This window comes from Quercus lobata, chromosome 11 (genome assembly GCF_001633185.2).
Source record: "Quercus lobata isolate SW786 chromosome 11, ValleyOak3.0 Primary Assembly, whole genome shotgun sequence".
Classification (NCBI taxonomy): Eukaryota; Viridiplantae; Streptophyta; class Magnoliopsida; order Fagales; family Fagaceae; genus Quercus; species Quercus lobata.
The window spans coordinates 23,838,596-23,856,502 of record NC_044914.1 but is presented as its reverse complement, the minus strand read 5'-3'; the positions used below and the strand labels follow the sequence as shown (position 1 = coordinate 23,856,502).

General features: G+C 32.3%; 1 pseudogene across 1 annotated transcript; it reads left to right on the top strand.

Moving 5' to 3' along the window:
• Window positions 1-2,507: 2,507 nt before the first annotated feature.
• Window positions 2,508-3,586, top strand: LOC115968650 (annotated as a pseudogene). The gene has a single exon (XR_004086784.1). The product of XR_004086784.1 is annotated as a mitochondrial uncoupling protein 5-like (transcript).
• The last annotated feature ends 14,321 nt before the right edge of the window (window positions 3,587-17,907 follow it).

Below are 17,907 nucleotides of genomic sequence, written 5' to 3'. Positions count from 1 at the left end.
AGAGAGAGAGAGAGAGAGAGAGAGAGAGAGAGAGAGAGAGAGAGAGAGAGAGAGAGAGAGAGAGAGAGAGAGAGAGAGAGAGAGAGAGAGAGAGAGAGAGAGAGAGAGAGAGAGAGAGTTTTTGGTCATATGATTAGTTTATTCGTGGATGATAGGAAAAATAATTAGGTGGAATTAGGGATAGTTGTTGACTCATCAACGAGAGAGAGTTTTTGGTCATATGATTAGTTTATTCGTGGATGATAGGGAAAATAATTAGGTGGAATTAGGGATAGTTGTTGACTCATCAATTTGCCCAATTGGCCTTTTGTTGTAGCAAAATGAGTTCTAATATTAGGACGGTAATTAAACCAAACTATTTATGAATTACTCGAGTTTGGCTCATGAAAAAAGTTTGTTTATGTCTGTTCATTTAGCGAATAAGCCAAGTTTAAGCTCATGTTTAGTCTTGATTATTAAACAAACTAAACTCAAGCATAATAATGTGTTTGTGAACAAGTTCTTGAACATGATGCTTGATTTAACTATATGAAATATTATATTTTTATATGTATACTTGTCTAAAAATATAGTTTTGTATAGACTTGAGATTAGATTGTATATGTTTGTAAATAGATTAATATGATATAAAATTATTATTTGTAGTTTATAAATAATATAATTAATCCATTCTTAGTGAAAATTCATAGATTTGTGAATGCGTAAAATATTTTAGTCTTGATTTTTCTATATATATAGGAAAACAATAGGTCAATCAAGTAGTTAGTGAACAAACTCGATCTTATTCAACAACAAAATAAACCAAGTTTGAACATGTAATCTTGTTTAGTAGTGAGCTTGATCAAGCTCAACTTGCATTTGAAATGAAATTAAATAAACAAGTCTGAACTTTTAACGGCTCATTTATGGTCTTAGGTTCAATCTTCTATCCCCATCTTTGACTTGCTTGTTGTATGTTCATGATCAATTTGATATCTATTGAGATGGATAAGGAACCATTCTCTCTTGTTATTGTCAACTATTAGTTTAATAAATCGTTATTTAGAGAAAAAGAAAAAGAAGCAATCATGCTTATATATGAGGAGAAATATTGTGTGTGTTTACAATATTTTTACAAAAAATCTTATATGACAAGTTGTTATTGGTTTTAATTTGGGTTTACCACTGACATCATTTTTATATCCACGTACTGTTAACAACTTGCCATCTAATATTTATTGTGAAATTGTTATAACGTAGGATTAGTATCATAATACTCTGGAAATAATGTTCATTTCTCACCTTGAATTAATAAACCCCTTGTTGAATTAAGAAAGCCCTTGTTAGGTAAGAGAAATGGGTATTACTCACTTTTGTTTTACTAAGAATTGCTCCATATATATACGGTGGTGGTGGGGGTCAATCAATACACCTCATGCGAAGCACCCTATTTTTCTCCAGGACACGTTAAACACGTATTATTATCAGGTCTGCGAAATGTCTAGCAAAATTTGCTTTAGAATGGACAGAAACGTATCTTGCTGATTTTATTTGGATTTCATTGCTTCCGATTAGAAAACATTTATAGAATTTCGTGGCTGTAGAGATAAGGTTTTCTTTTTTCTTTCTTTGTTTTTTTCCCCCTTCTTTTTGCTAACGGGTTGTAGATAGGGTTGGACTAACCTTTCTGTGACCCAATGATTATTATCATGGAGCCACATCATATATACATATTAAAAAAAAAAATATATATATATATATATATAAATATATAAAATTGTAATTTTACACAATATTAATTAAGATATTGTTGAAAATAATGTAAAAATCTATATAAATGCTATTAGTGGACCATCCATTCCATTTTTACGGAGAATTCAGGTTCTATATTCAGATATCACTAAGTTGATAGCTTTTTGTTAGTCTATTCAATTCAAATCAAGCTGCCCATGTTTTAGATTTTTGGTCTTTTAAAAATAAGTTTTCAGGTTGTTTTGTTCTTACCTCTGTTCCTTCGGTTTTTTGTAATATATTAGCTCTTGAGCAAGATAAAATCTTGCCTTCTTGTATGTAGTTTATGGTTCATTTATTAATAAAATTGGTTGATTATAAAAAAAAAAAATTGGTAATTATTATATTATAATTTCTGAAATAGAAAGTCTGTAGTTGTGTGGCTTCATGGCCTCAGTTCGATTTTGATTTTTGACACAGGAGAAGAGTGCCAAGCTTCAGGCTCACAAATAGTCTTGGGTGGACTCACTCTAACTGGTCAATCAGAACCAGTCTATTCCAATTTGGTGCCCATAAGTGTATTACTCAGCAACATACTCACTCACCAGGCCACTTCATTTGAAAATTATTGAGTGTCTTACTCTTAAAGTCAAAACCGAACTGCCAAGACTAGTCAAGAGTCATACAACACGCAAACGAAGGAGAAGAAACACTGAAACACAGAGAAGACCGCGTAACTTTGTTAACTCGCTATAAATATGCTCTCCCTTTTGGTCTTTCTCAACAACTCACCACTTCAAACTCTCATTTCTCACTGCTCTGATCTCTACTCTCATTCAACTACAAAATGGGTTTGAAAGGCTTCGTTGAAGGAGGCATTGCTTCAATAATTGCCGGAGCTTCCACTCACCCTCTTGATCTCATCAAGGTCCGAATGCAACTTCAAGGCGAATCCAATCCTGCCCTAGTACAGCCCTATCGTCCCACAGTTGCTGCTCTAAACACCCCAAATGGATACGTATCTCTCCACATCGCACCACCACCTCGCGTTGGACTTGTTTCCATCGGGACCCAAATCGTCAAATCCGAAGGCGCTACCGCCCTTTTCTCCGGTGTCTCCGCCAAACACTCTACTCCACCACCCGCATGGGCCTTTACGAAATCCTAAAACAGAAATGGTCTGATCATCATTCTGATTCAGACACTGCAGCCAAATTACCAATCATGAAAAAGATAGTAGCTGGCCTTGTTGCCGGCAGTGTCGGCGCGGCGGTCGGGAACCCGGCTGACGTGGCAATGGTCCGCATGCAAGCCGATGGACGTCTCCCTATTGAGCAGCGCCGGAGCTACAAGAGTGTGGTCGATGCAATAGGTCAAATGTCAAAGCAAGAAGGGATTGCTAGCCTGTGGCGCGGCTCGGCTCTAACTGTGAACCGTGCGATGATTGTGACGGCTTCTCAGCTCTCAACTTATGATCAGGTGAAGGAGATGATATTGGAAAAGGGTGTGATGAGTGATGGGATCGGGACCCACGTGACGGCGAGCTTTGCCGCTGGGTTTGTGGCCTCGGTGGCTTCGAATCCAATCGATGTGATCAAGACTAGAGTGATGAATATGAAGTTGGAGGCAGGTGGAGTGGCACCTTACTCTGGTGCATTGGATTGTGCCATGAAGACTGTGAGGACAGAGGGGGTTATGGCTTTGTATAAGGGTTTTATTCCAACTATCTCAAGGCAAGGTCCATTCACTGTGGTGCTATTTGTCACACTTGAACAGGTCCGGAAACTATTCAAGGATTTGTGATCATGGCAGAGTTGAAACATACTCATTAGAGTCTAATCGAGGAACAAAGCAAATTGACATTTTTTTTTCCCAATTTTTTTATTCTTTCTTTTGGCCTATGATATAAATATTCAGCTAAAGGTTGTGTTCTTGCTATCAGTTTCAACTAAATTGCATACAGTAAATGGCACTATATTGAATAAAACTGATTTGGATGGATTACTCGAATCTTCAAGACTTGGTACAATAAATTAAGGGTGTTCATTCCCATCTTGCCGAATTAGCAGTGTCTCCAAAATTATATAGTAATTTACTCTCCACTACTCACCATTTAAGAAATTTTCTGAAAAAGCTTCGACCAAATAGCTGAAGAGTTTTGGTTCTTTTTCAGCTGCACTAACTTATCATAGGTTAAGACTTCATTCTAATTTTTCCCTTCAATTGTCCCCAGAAGACAAAGAATGACAAATCTCTTTCAATCCTCTGTTTTACCCCTGTTTCTGAGAATTCGCCAAACTCTCTTGTAAATACATAAATGGAACAAACTTTCCACACAACACAAGAAATCAATCAAACTGGTCAATTCCACCACGAGCTGAAGGAAATCTCACACATATGTCCAAAATTAATTGATATATTTGAAAAAAGGAGTGCCTAATAGGAGCTGTTTTACTTTCAATCCGGCAATTTGGATAAAGCATGGACTCAAACTAGGATGCAATAATAAGGGTCTGTTTGGATAGAACTTATTTTGTTGAAACTGAAAATTGAAAACTGAAAATATTGTATCAAAATAATTTTTAAATGTGTGAATAGTACTGTGGGACTCATTTTTAATGAAAAAGTTGATAAAAAGTGGAGTTTGTGGGACCCGTGAATAGTGCATAATATACTATTCACAGAAGACCGGGTCAACTGTTGCGGCTGAAAAAAAAAAAAAAAAGGGAGTGAAAACGCAGATGCAACACTTAAGTGCTATCCAAACTAGCACTAATACCCAAGTGAGGAACATAATATATTCGCCCACCTGCCTCCAAAATGTTTTTCATTACTTTACCGTATATATGGCCAAAATGGCCAAACACCACCGTTTATCTAAATATATATCAATTTACTATTGTTTTGAAAAATATTTAAGAATCTATCACTTTTTGGATATTCGAGTTTTTCATGGTACTTGAGTTTTATGAACTTGAGTTTTTTGAAAAAATAGCCTTCAAATTTATCGGAAATTTTTTTATGAAACTTGAGTTTATAGAACTCGAGTTCCATAAAAAACTCGAGTTTCTCAAACTCGAGTACTCAAAAAGTGGTAGATTTCTAAATATTTCTGAAACAGTGGTAGATTGATATATATTTCGGTAAACAGTGTTATTGTGCCATGTTGGCCCCATATATACGCCTAATATTATTATGATTTTGTGTACCTTCCTTTGCAAAAGCTAAAGGGGTCACTAACTGAAAACAAACAAAGCGAAAGCTATAATGCAGAAAGGAAGAAAGAAAGAAGAGCTATAAGAGATAGAAATGAGAAATAAAGCTGTTTATACTAATACTAATTTAGTAATATTCTCACTGCTTATTTACAAAATGAGCTACGCTTGGAACCGAGAGACTGTACAAATAATTATACTGCATACATATATAATTTGTATTAAGTATCGATTTAAGAAATGAAGGACTATAATTATATAATAATACATCATAGATTCATAGGAGATTTATTTAATTTCCCATAATATTTATTGATGGTACAATTGTACAATAGTACAAAACATCCTCGCTTGAATGAAGATTTGTTGGCCTTTTGCCGTCCATATTTCTCACTTTCAAATGCTTCTAGATTCCCAGAAGTAACATGTTTCTAAAATTATTATATTTAATTACAACCATTAACCCTAAACTATAGGGGTATTTGTAACATGCACCCTAAACTTCCAACATTTTATAGTCACCCTACTATTTATTGCAATATCAATATGACATCAAGATGTTTTCATTATTCTTAAACCACGTAGGTGAAAAACGTGGAGAAAATGAAAATGATGAACAAAAAAACTTTTTCATTTTTTTTTTTTTATATATATAAAAACTCACATAATATCGGTGTACATGAAATTATGAAGTGTTAGATCTATCTTGGTCACACCCACCTTCCACATAATCAAATTCCTACCAAACTTCACAGACCATGCTGGTTGGTGGCATGTGTTGCAGGCTACCATCAAGGTCAAACGTTCAAAGGGTGGTGGAAAGAGAAGTAATGAAGTTCCTAAGTGTCTTTCGATTTAATGACTTCTGCAAATTATTACGGCCTTGACAGTTGACGTTTTCAATTTTAGTCGAGGCTAGAAGAATCACTTATGATTTATAAGTCTCGGAAATATCTATTTTTTTTTTTTTTTTTGCTGGGTAATTGTTTATTGCGGGGATAGAACCTCCACGCTAACAGTTACAAGAAGAACCAGGTACCACTAGGCTACAAGGCCCAGTGGATCAAAAATATCTAGATTAACACACCACAGAAAGTAAGAAGGTACATCTCTAGTTTAAATGAAAAATTGTGATACCTAAGTGAATTGGATAAGTGTGTATTGTGCAAACATGTTAAATTAATCGTGCATGAACTTTACAAACAACTTAAAGAGGAACCCTAATTACAAATTGACTAATCATTTTAAAATGTAGGCTAATGGGGCGTGACTAAATTTTCTTAGATTGTGAGAGAAATAATCAGCGTAAATAAGTTTCTCCAAAGCATCGGTTATATACTGTTTTGAATCTAATGGACATTATTGATTTGTGGACTTATACTGTGCAAGTGGAGTCACTCATAATAAGAATCAAGTGAAATCTTTGAAGTATTAATAAAATCTAATCCAAGGCTCAATAACATACCATTAGGCAAGAATTAATAAATTGCAATTTCTTTCAAGATTTTAAGTTTATGGGATAATTATCAATTTATCATAATATCAAAGCATATAATCCCGAATTTGAACATTGTTGCCACTTTATTTCCCATTAAAAATAAAATAAAATAACATGTGTTGGCCCAATTTTTTAAGAGGGAATTTGAGTCCATATAGAAGTATTAAAATAATGGTTAAATGATTAAAAATTATTTATTTCCTTAAAACTTATACTTTAAGGATAGATTATAGTTTATCAAGATCTATAATGTGTGAGTTGTGGTTTCCTGGCTATACAATAAGAAGCTCTAAAGAAATTAAAAAGGTTTGAATATTTTTAGCAAAATTTTTCATGTAATTTTGCAAGATTTTTTATGTGTAAAACTGAAAAAATGCTTTAAGTTAAAGTCAAAATTTTGAAACTTTGAATTAAAACTCTTTTTGATTATTATTCCAACTCTTAAGGGAAATGATATCGATACTTATTTTTCAAGAGAGATGCTACGTTCATAACATTTTCATAACAAATCATAGGTGATTAGTTGTTATTGGTTTAAATTTGAACCTAACACTAAGATTACTTTTTTATCCCAACAATAATAACTAATAACAACCTGCCACTTAGGATTTGTTGTAAAAATGTTGTGGACATATCATTTCTCATTTTTCAAAATGAAAATAGCAATAAAAACAAGTAAAAATACAAACTAATTAATATGTAGTCTAATACTAATATTACTAAGAATAATAATTTGGTGAAAAATTCATATCAGTTTTATTAATTAGGTTTGATTACGAAAATGCAGAGCACATTTATTATGTCATTTTGTTGTTGTTGTTATTTCTCACATCTAAAAACTAATTATCAAGGTCACCAATCAGGTTTAACAACTTCAAAGCACTTCATTATTTTAGTTAATCTGCTAAATGCTCTAAATAATAAAGATTTTTCAATAAATTTTTTTATTTAATCATAAAGCTTCACTTCCTACAACAATCCCAAAGGGACTCTAGATCTTCATAATTGTGAAATGTGAAAGGATTTACATAATCCAAATAATTTAGTCCTTCTGAATTTATAATAAGAGTTTTCATACTTTACACAATTAAATTTAGGTACAGTTTTTTAGCTGTAATATGTTAGGTTTTCCAATTAAATATAAACATGTGATTGTGTAAATTAAGAAAGCACAAAAAATAGCATCTTTTCTAAAAACAATTAAATTCAATATATTTATGTGTTTGAAGTTAATTGAGTTTAAGGAGATGTATTTTACTTCAACCCTTTTATACTAATAATGTACTGCATCAAGATTATTACTATTGTTGATTATTATGTTAACGTGTGTTCTTAAAATATTTGTTAATGGATAATTTTAGAAAAATTTTAACATCACTCTCATTGAAAATATAAAAAGTTAAACAAAAAAAGAAAAATCTGTTGCCTTTTTATTTTCCCATAAAATAGTTCTTAAAAATATTTTCTAAACTAATGCTCATAGGACATCCATTAACATTTTTATTATTATTATTATTATTATTTTGGAATGTTGGCTTCCAAATGGTTTCTTCGATTGTGTCATTTCCTATCCTTCATAAATCCACTCTTTGACACTCTACTCTATTTTTACTCCTTTCATGTAAATTTTTTCTTCGTAATTATGATTTTGCTTTTAGCACGAGTAGCCCGTGCAAGAAAAAAGGTTTCCACCGTCAAACGCTAAATCCCATCTGTCTAGACACTTAAAGCGTAAGTTACATTAAAAGGAGGCAAAATGGATTTCAAGCACTATGATGATAATATTCATTATTCTCCTTAGTTTCCTTAATGATCAGTTCCTTCTCCTTCTTTTCTGCCTTTTGTTAAATATTTTTAGTATTTTTCCTCAAAATGTTTTCGGTTAATCATCTCAAAGCTTCGTCAAGGTGTGCCTTAACTTGCAAATTAACCAGCTTGATCATCATCTATTTGACAAACCACGAGACGAAATTAGCTGTAAAATCAATCAATTTTAATTTTTATTGCATTGGTTGAATTTCCTAACCGAGGAATTGATTTTCATTTCTGTAATTTTTGCATGGTTTTACCCAAGTTCTTTATTCGTTAACAAAAGAATTTACAGTTAGAACTTAAAACTATAACTAGAACCACTTCACAACATGATTTAAACAAGCTGTAAAGGGATCAAATTCAGTACAAAGTAATTAATTTTTAATTTAGAACCAAAATGAAAATGTTCTGCAGTGTGCCAAACATCCCTTTAGTGATTCTATAACAGATCTTGGTAATAAATTCTGGATTTTCTCTATTTGTTTTGACACTACCATTTTTTGGAAAATGAATTATTTTTCAAAAAACATTTTCTTAAAAATTACTCCATTTTTCTCTATTTGGTAGTGACTTAAAAATTAGTTGGAAAATTATTTTTTAACTTCTCTTATTTAACTTCGCGAGAGATAGAGATATTTTTCTTATTTAGCTTCACGTGAAATAAATTTGTTTTCTAGAAAAATTTTGTAATAAAAGACTATTTGATACCAAGTTAAATAATGAAAATTAAGAGATAATTTTTCTTTAACTCATTTTTTTTTAATGATAATACCAAATACAAAGTGATGATGCCGAAAATCGTCAATAAGTCACACAATTCTTATGTGCTTAAGACAATACCTGCACAACATAGAACAAGAAGACCTTTGGAGAGTATCAGTGTGGTATCAGCCAAAGACCTTCTGAAGGTTAAGTTAGAAAACTTTCACAACTCTAAAGTGCCAGAGCTAGGATGAATTATCCATATCTTGATTTATGAGGGATTTGGGGCTTTTATAATAGTGTAGAACTAACTTTTTTTCTTTCTTGGGGAAGGGAATTTTTTCCTTATTAGGAATTAAGATCCACATAAAAACACTTATTTTTCAGGATCCTTTCCATATAATGACTTTGTTGATCAGAGTTAATCGTGAGGCGCAAAATATTTCATTTTGAAGTTTCTTGAGGAATACTTAAACTACATGGATGTCATGTGACCTTGCCGTCGTCCACATTGTATCCGTCACCTTAAGGACAACTTACACCATGTGGAGGTCACGTGGCCCCACCCGTCGTCCACATTGTATCTGTTCACTTTCTCATTCGTCTTCTTATGTACACGCTTCCCGTCTTCTTCCATTATCTTGACCACAAGTTAAGGTACCGTCACTTGTGACTGATTCAGTAGAATGAGACAATCTATGTTTATTTCTCCCTCTTCACAAAGAATTAAAATGTAAAAAAATATTTTTATATAAAATTTTCTATTGAAACAAACGAAATGTAAAGCGAACCTCTCACTCACTAGCTATCAATGCCACAATCGGTGTTCTCTTAACCTTATTAGTTTGTTGCACATGCTTTCTGTTTTTTTATAGTTTTAGGTAGAGAAAAAAGTAGGAAAGAGTACTACCGCATAAGAATGGTTAATCAAACATGTTCTTTTTCTTTTTCTTTTCTTTTATTTAGCATATAAACAAAACAAAAAAAAACCTAGTAAGTTGACCCACTTTCCACTAATACTTTCAAATCACCTTGCAAAAGTATACTTATTTGTTGATGCAAAATTTCAACGGTATGCACTTAAGATGAGATATAATTAAAGCAATCACATCCATTATTTTTAGATGCATAAGATGAAGAAGGAATCCCTAAATTCTTGCATGCCACCTGAAAAAAGCTTGAAAGCATATATTAGTGCCTCCAAAAGGGCAGACCTCATAATAAGATGAATAAATTAAATTGGGTAAGTGATACTTGTTCCCTCCACTCAAAGCAATATGGTATTGTACCATGCGTTTAAATATTCATAATTTATAGAATTATATAAAAATAATTGGGTGTGTTAAATCTTTTTTTTTTTCTATAAATATAGACTATGGTTATATAATGTTGTGTTTTCTCTTTTTGGCTTTTTATACACGGTGCCAATATGTTGCATTTATGATGGCTGCTAGTGGGAAAAATATTATGGAATATGCACTTGATGGCTCTTGTATAATTCTCTTTTTTAAGGTCATTTTGTTGCATTATTCATAGTTTCAAAACTCGGCCCCTTAATGTTACTATACATTCATTGGTGTTGCCAATGTGGTCCATAAAATTTGGTAATGGTTAATGACCAAATTAGCTAAGATAACTAATGAGTGTATTAGATTATTAGCAAGTGAATGGCACATGTTGATGTTTATGGCGTTAATGTTCTAATATTATTAGTGTCATTATAATTGCTATTATCATCAACATCAGCAAACTCCACGATAATTAAGAATGCTGCACGCTTGAGGCAATTGCCTGGACCTTATTTCATTAGACATGGTAGAAGTGATTTACGACCTGAGTTTCACCGTCTTACTGATGAAGGAAGGGTAAAATATTTTTGAGGCTAATTACTCTCTCTCTCTCTCTCTCAAGTGGAAATCTCATTTTATATATATATATAGATTAACACAAGGTTGTATTTTGTGTAACACTCATATGCCCTTTTATATAACTGTGAGTCCCATAAGTGTAGGTTTACTCCCATGTTAGAGGGATGTTGCATGCATGCAACGGTTACACAAAATAATAAATTAAACTACTTATGAGACTCATTTTTATGTGAAAGGGATATATACAACCCTTGTCAGTGATAAAGCTAGAAATTTATCGTTGAGGGACCAAATATAAAATATGTTGTCTACATTTTGATAACAAAACATTGGTATTCTATTATCTATCCATATAAATTTGTAAATTTTTGTCAAACATAGCAAACATCATTATGCTAACAACATGTTTGTATATCATTATAAGTTAGGTTCAAGTTATACGTAGTGTAATTCTAAATAATGTTACAATATCCAATAATTTGTTATTAAATTCATATTTTAAAAATCTCACTGTTGGATTACGTGTTCTATAAGATCTTAACATATATGCCAATTGGGTGTTATTTACCATTTGATTAATAAATTTATTTTTTATGCATAATTTTAAGCTAATAAAATTTAAATTTAAACAATTGATTGATGATATAGTTATTGATTTGTAATCATTTTGAAATTTTGCAAGTATAAAAAATATATGAAAATAATGTAATTTAACGATAAATTTGTCAAAATTCGCATCCAAAAACTTGAGTTCAAATTGAGGGAAAAAAAGAACAGAGAAAAGACATGCAACACAACAGTGAGTGCTGGGCGGGATAATTAGATTGTAGGCATATATTTTGCCCATAATAGACCCAAATTTACCAGAAGCAAACATTGAGAGGGAAAATTTTATTTGGCAGTTCAAGTCAACCGCTTTTCATTCTACTAAAAACAATAGAGAAATATTGTAACGTAACTTTTGCCTTTTTATGAGTGAAACACCATCATGAGAGTGTTTTTAGTTTTGACACGTTAGTTTTATAAAGACCATTTTGTTTTTGATGAAGCGATCTGTTGTTTGCTTATTTGCAACTTCCCATATAAAAACACACACAAAATTTTATCAAAATCTTGGGGGGCCATGCCCCCCCTCCCCTCCCCCCAGCCTCCATGTGGCTCCGCACTGACCGTCCTACAAAAGAATTAATTGATTAACTAAAGCAAAAGTTTACCAAAGTTACGAAAAGTTTAGTATATACAATCTAACGTTAAATCTATCCCCAATAATAGGTCTGGGGAAAGAGAGGTCAGACTTATCCTAGCAAATATGTATGATACAAATCCATGGGTAGAACTTATTTTTAAAAATTGACCTGCAAGGGGACGGTGCATTTTCTCTTTTAATTTAGCCTCTAGGTCGCCCCCTCCGTGATCTAACCACAAAATCGCAACTCGATCATTTGATCCCATACTCAATGAGCTACATTCGATTACTTAACATAGTGGTTGGCTTTGATACCAAATGCTACAAATCCATAAGTAGAATTCACCATTGAAAACCGGCTGTGTCACCTATATGTATTAAGGGTGTCTAAGAACTTATATACACATTGTTAAGCTTACACTAAAGTCATATATGACATTAGGATCATAACACAATATGTATTGATGGTTGTAAGTTTCTTAATAGATATCAGCTGAAACTCCATATATACTTTGCAAACCAATTTGTCACCAAATTTGCTTATTCATAAGGGAAAGGGAAAAAAAAAGTTTGTCATAGAAGCTGCAAGAGTCAAAATTGTCCAAGACAGTGTTCACAAACTCACATTAACTCAATAATCATTAACCTAGTTATCAAACCAAAAATTGGTAGAAGCTCTAATCCTATTAGCCCATCAAGAACCTTTGAGGAAGAGGGGCCAACTTTAGAATCAAATATGAGGTAGGTGTTTGTTTTAGAGGACCTTTGCCCAAAGCTTATGTTTGTTGTCGTGGGTACACCAGACCAACTTGGCCACAGAAGCAAGGTTTATAGGCTTTAAGTGTTTTCAAGGAAGATGGATAACCGAAGTTTCAGGAAAATTAGATCGCTAACCTAGATTAGCCCAAGATTTATCCAATTGCTTTTATATTAAATTAGTAGTAATTCATAAATTTAACCAAGTGAATGTGTCCCAAATAGGGATGGCGATTTTGCCTCACCCCGCTTGACTCGCCCTTCCCCACTTCGCCCCACGCGAGTTTTCCCCGCTCCGTAAAGGTAGTGGGGTAGGGATGGGGGGAGATTTTAGTCCTGTACCACGGGGCAGGGCGGGAATGGGTTTAGACTTTTTAGACCCAACCCGCCCCACCCCACATTGATAAGGGTTAAATTGTAAATTTTTCATACCCTAAAACCCTACTATTTAAACAAACATATCATTAGCTTATTTTATTCTACTCAACAAGGTTTTCTACCTATTTTTCTCTAGCAAGGTTGGAAATAAGGTACCAATTTTAACATTTTCTTTTGTCTTTATTATAAACAAATTTATATACTATTGAATCATTGATTTTTGTATTATGAGATTTTTGTTTTTGTTGTAATATTGTCTTGTTAAACACTTTAATTATATTATTCAATTTTTGCTAAAAATTAGTTTGATTTGATGAGATAAATTTATTTGTAATTTTAAGTATATTCTTATTAACGAAACAGATTTTATTAAAAACAATTGTAATAGTAGTGGGCAAATAAACAGGTAGTAGAGTTTTCCTGGATAGGGTGGGATTTCGCGGGGCCCCAAGGGGCGGGGATGAGGCAAGAAATTTTTATCTGTCATGCGGGACGGGGCGGGAATGGGGTAAAATAAAACCATGTGGGAGGAGGGTTAAGTCTCCATCCTTTAGACCTGCCCCGCCCCATTGCCATTCTTAGTTCCAAAAAACCTAAATCAATGAGGCCACAATGAACCATAAAGTATTGATAAGCTAGGAATCTTCTTTTAGATTAAGACCATTCCCCCCTAAACTTTTCACAGTTGTTTAAAATATCCTTAAAGTCACCCAAGACAACTTAGGGTAGATTATGACACTAAGAAACAACCCTCAAATTATTGCACAACCTACACTTTTTTTCTTTTTACCGAAAGTGGATTAGAATAGAAAGAGTACATTTATAATTAAGGGAAATAAACCTTACCTCTGCTTAGATTTCTAGCTCAAAGGACTTCAATAATTGAACACTCAAACTCTGGCGGAGCCAGGGGGGCGAGAGGGTGCAATTGCCACCCCCTGACTTCTCTTTAAAAAAGTCTTTCTATTATGTTTACTTACTGGCATGAACAAAAACTTAAATTCTTTGCCCTTCCTCACATGGAAAAAAAAAAAAAAAAAAAAAAAAAAAAAAAAAAAAAAAAAAAAAAAAAAAGACAATTCCCATTTACCATTTTAAACCAACCAATCATTGACTGAGTATAAAAAACCAAAAATTATCACAACATTTTTATAATAATTGATACTTCAGTAAAATAAAATAATGAAATATTAGAATAGAACACCAACAATTTTGTGAAAATATTGTAACAATTTGTTGTGTCCCTAAATTTTTTCTCTAAAGAGTAACAAACTTGTCTGCTATGAAATAATAAGGAAAATACTACCTGACACACCAATCTCTCATTTTATATTTATTTATTTATATTTTTTTTAAAGTTAACTCTATCTCAATTTTCACTTTACCACTATTCAGTATTCATGGCACTTTTTTGAGTTCTTCCTTCCTACTATCCCAAAATTTTCCTTTTTCTCACAGCAATCCATCCCACATTTTATAGAACATAATTATAAATTAAAAAAAAAAAAATACAACTTAATGTCCTTGTAATGTATTACAACCTTGAAGCCTCCACTATTATTATTTTTTTTTCCATCCATTTCTTGACTTTATCACAATTTTAAAGTGTAGGTTTTTATTGTAAACCACTTTTTTCTTTTGTTTTTTGCCATTTAAGAACTTAGAAAAATAGAGAAAGAAATGTTGTATTCTACATTCTTTTTTTTTTAAGCAATCAAGACAGTGAGACTATATAACTTTGCACATTTTTAGATTGACTTATTTTCTCAATTTATTTTGAGCAACAAATTAGATGTCTAAAATTTACGTATTGAGATAATTTCTTACTTTGATTGTTAGTAACTAAGAATTGGTTATTTGTGTTTCTTTATTTTAATGATATGAAATATATACTTGTAGTAACTAAAAAAAAAATGACAATGAATTGTTTATTTATTTTGTTATTAATATGGGTTAATATTTTAATTAAAAAAATGTTAATATTTATTTGGTTATTTTTTTTAATGTTCTTGATAATCTTGCTCCCTTTAGACTAAAATTCTAGCTTAGTCATTGATTATACTAGAGCAACCAGAGGCCACTAGAAAAACCCAATTGTCTTAGTGTAATGCTAGCCATCAAAAGTTAGGAGATCCACAATTGGTGGAGCCAGGAATTTTTGTTTGGGGGGCCAAGTTGCAACACTAATATATTTATCAAGACAAACTCATACACACACATAAATACACATGCTTTTTTTATTATATACACACACTTCTATATTTGATAAGTTATATATATACACACACCCAACAAAATAATAGCTTAATATTTTCAATCAAAATTATGTATGATGGCTATCTTTCATAAAATTAATAAAACACATTTTCACAATTTTCATAGTGAAATTCTTAAAAAGTTTCATTTTCTATAAAAATTATCAAATTTTATACTAATGTAAGTAAAATTATTCAATTGAACTAATGTAATTTTCAAAAACAAGGGAGGAACAAATTAGGCTTAAAACATATTTGAAACTATTTTGCTTTGACCCATTATGTAGCAACTAAAAAGACATTTCATGTGTAGTTTTAGTGACAATAATTTTTTAATGAGTCAATGACTTATTAATCGCCACATAACAGGTTAAAAAAGATAAATTCAAACATGTTTGGTGCCAAACTTTTTTAAATATTTAACAGATATAAAAATACATTTTACAATAAAAAATAGATTTGCGAAAAATAAAGTTGTATCTATAACTATTAGACCAATTATTTTTTTTAAAGCATCATTGGACTAATACAAATACTGGGGGGCCAGCTCTTATTTTTGTATACTAAATTTTGAAAACATTAAAATAATTATATATATATATATTTAAAAATTTTTCGAAATTTGGTGGGGCCATGGCCCCCCCACCCTTCAACATGGCTCCGCCCATGTCCACAAATGAGTGGCACTCAACCTTGCTTAAAAAAATGATGATTTTCGCAGCATGAGCTTGAATGAACTCCATAATTGTTCTACGAATTCGAAAGTTGGGGGTTAAGCAAACCCCTACAATTCCAACATAAAATCTTTGTAGGGACAGAATCAACAAGAGTTTGGGTGGGCATCCTGCAACCAATCCCCATTGTTGCATTTTCTCCACTGGAGTAGGAATATCAGTGAGGAAACACCACCACAGGTTTAGGAGAAGAGCCACCAATTCGTTTGTTAGGTAACATATATGAACTGAGCAGAACGACATTCAATGGGTAACTCTAGAAGCCTGACCCAAACCACAACAGAAGAAAATGAGGCAAATGATGCCCTACAGTTAGGCTCTGAATGTCTCAAAGGTGAGAAAATGGTTGCCAATGAAACAAGGTTCGTCTCTAAGGAGTTGTTGAAAATCCTCAAGAGACTCAAATTTAACCTTGAAGAAATAAAAGTCTAGTAAATTCAAGTGAAGTGTTAGTAGGACACCAAATATATAGTAAGAAAAAAAAAATTAAGAGGAAATTAAAAGAGAGAACTCCTTCCTCACTGTCACGATCATCATCTGAAACATCATCCTCTGCCAACATAACATCAGATAAAAAAAGACTGTTCGAAAGTACTAGGAATACTATGAAAAGTTTATCTTTATATTATAGCTATTGGGAACTCTTAAGAAATGGTTCTACACAGTCCACAATAGGGACAAGAATATAGCTCTCTGGCCATCTTTCTTTATGCATTTGGTACTTCTCTGCAGCTTGGTTGTTCCTCACCAGAAAACGTAGCTATTCCAATGAGTTCCATTCTTTAAGTGGTGGTAAGATCTGCTAATTAAGGTCATTAGTTACTTATTAAGTTGTTGAGTTCACTCACTTCCTTCAATTTTTTAGATTCTAAAAATTAGCAAACATATTGGACTTCAGTTGGAGATGATAAATGTTTAGGTTCTATGCAAATAAATGTTGGACAATAATACTTTTTTTTTTCGTAACTCTTGAAAATCTTATAATTTTTTTAGATTTTCTTTTGATGGTAATAGATTGTTTAAAGGAGGTTTCAAGTGTTGAATTATTCCTATAGAACAATTATTTATATTAATTTATTATTGAATATCTTTTGCAAAATAATCTCTCTTTTTTTCTTTTTTCTTTTGGTGAAAGGAAAGTTTAAAGCCTTACGCGTTTATAAAACGAAATTTTATAGGTGTGCAGTCGTTGTCATGTGTCTCACTCGTAGCCTTAGGTCGGAAAGCGGAAAGGTGGCAATAATTTTTTCATTCTCTTTCCCTTTCTCTCTGCTCCATTCTCAAGGCTTCCCAACATATTGTTCATGAGCTTGTTGCTCAAACTTTTTCTTTATTGAATAAAAAGGGGTTAAGAGGGAAACCAGTCATGGCAAACCTACGTGAACATGACTATATAATATAGTCTGTATCCATTGAACAACTAATGCTTACAAGACTTCAATAGAGTCATAAGAAGGAGATTTAAGTGGGTGATGGCTGATGGGGTGCCCTTTTTGGTGGATTGAGTCACTTAACCTTCACCCCAATTATGAGTAACAAGAATCTTGAAAGATATCAAGTTATCAACGTACGTCATGTAAATAACAAATTGCACATACTTTCTATTTACTTATTTATTCTTTTTAATTAAACTTTTTATATGAAGTCAAATATATAAAAGCAAATAAATAGTTACATGAAATCTGCACTAAAAGTAAATAAAACTTCCACTTAAAGAAGACACCCTTCTCACACCTAAATCTACATTGTGCTAATGTGTCAATTCATGATTAGATTTCGGTATTTTCATATGA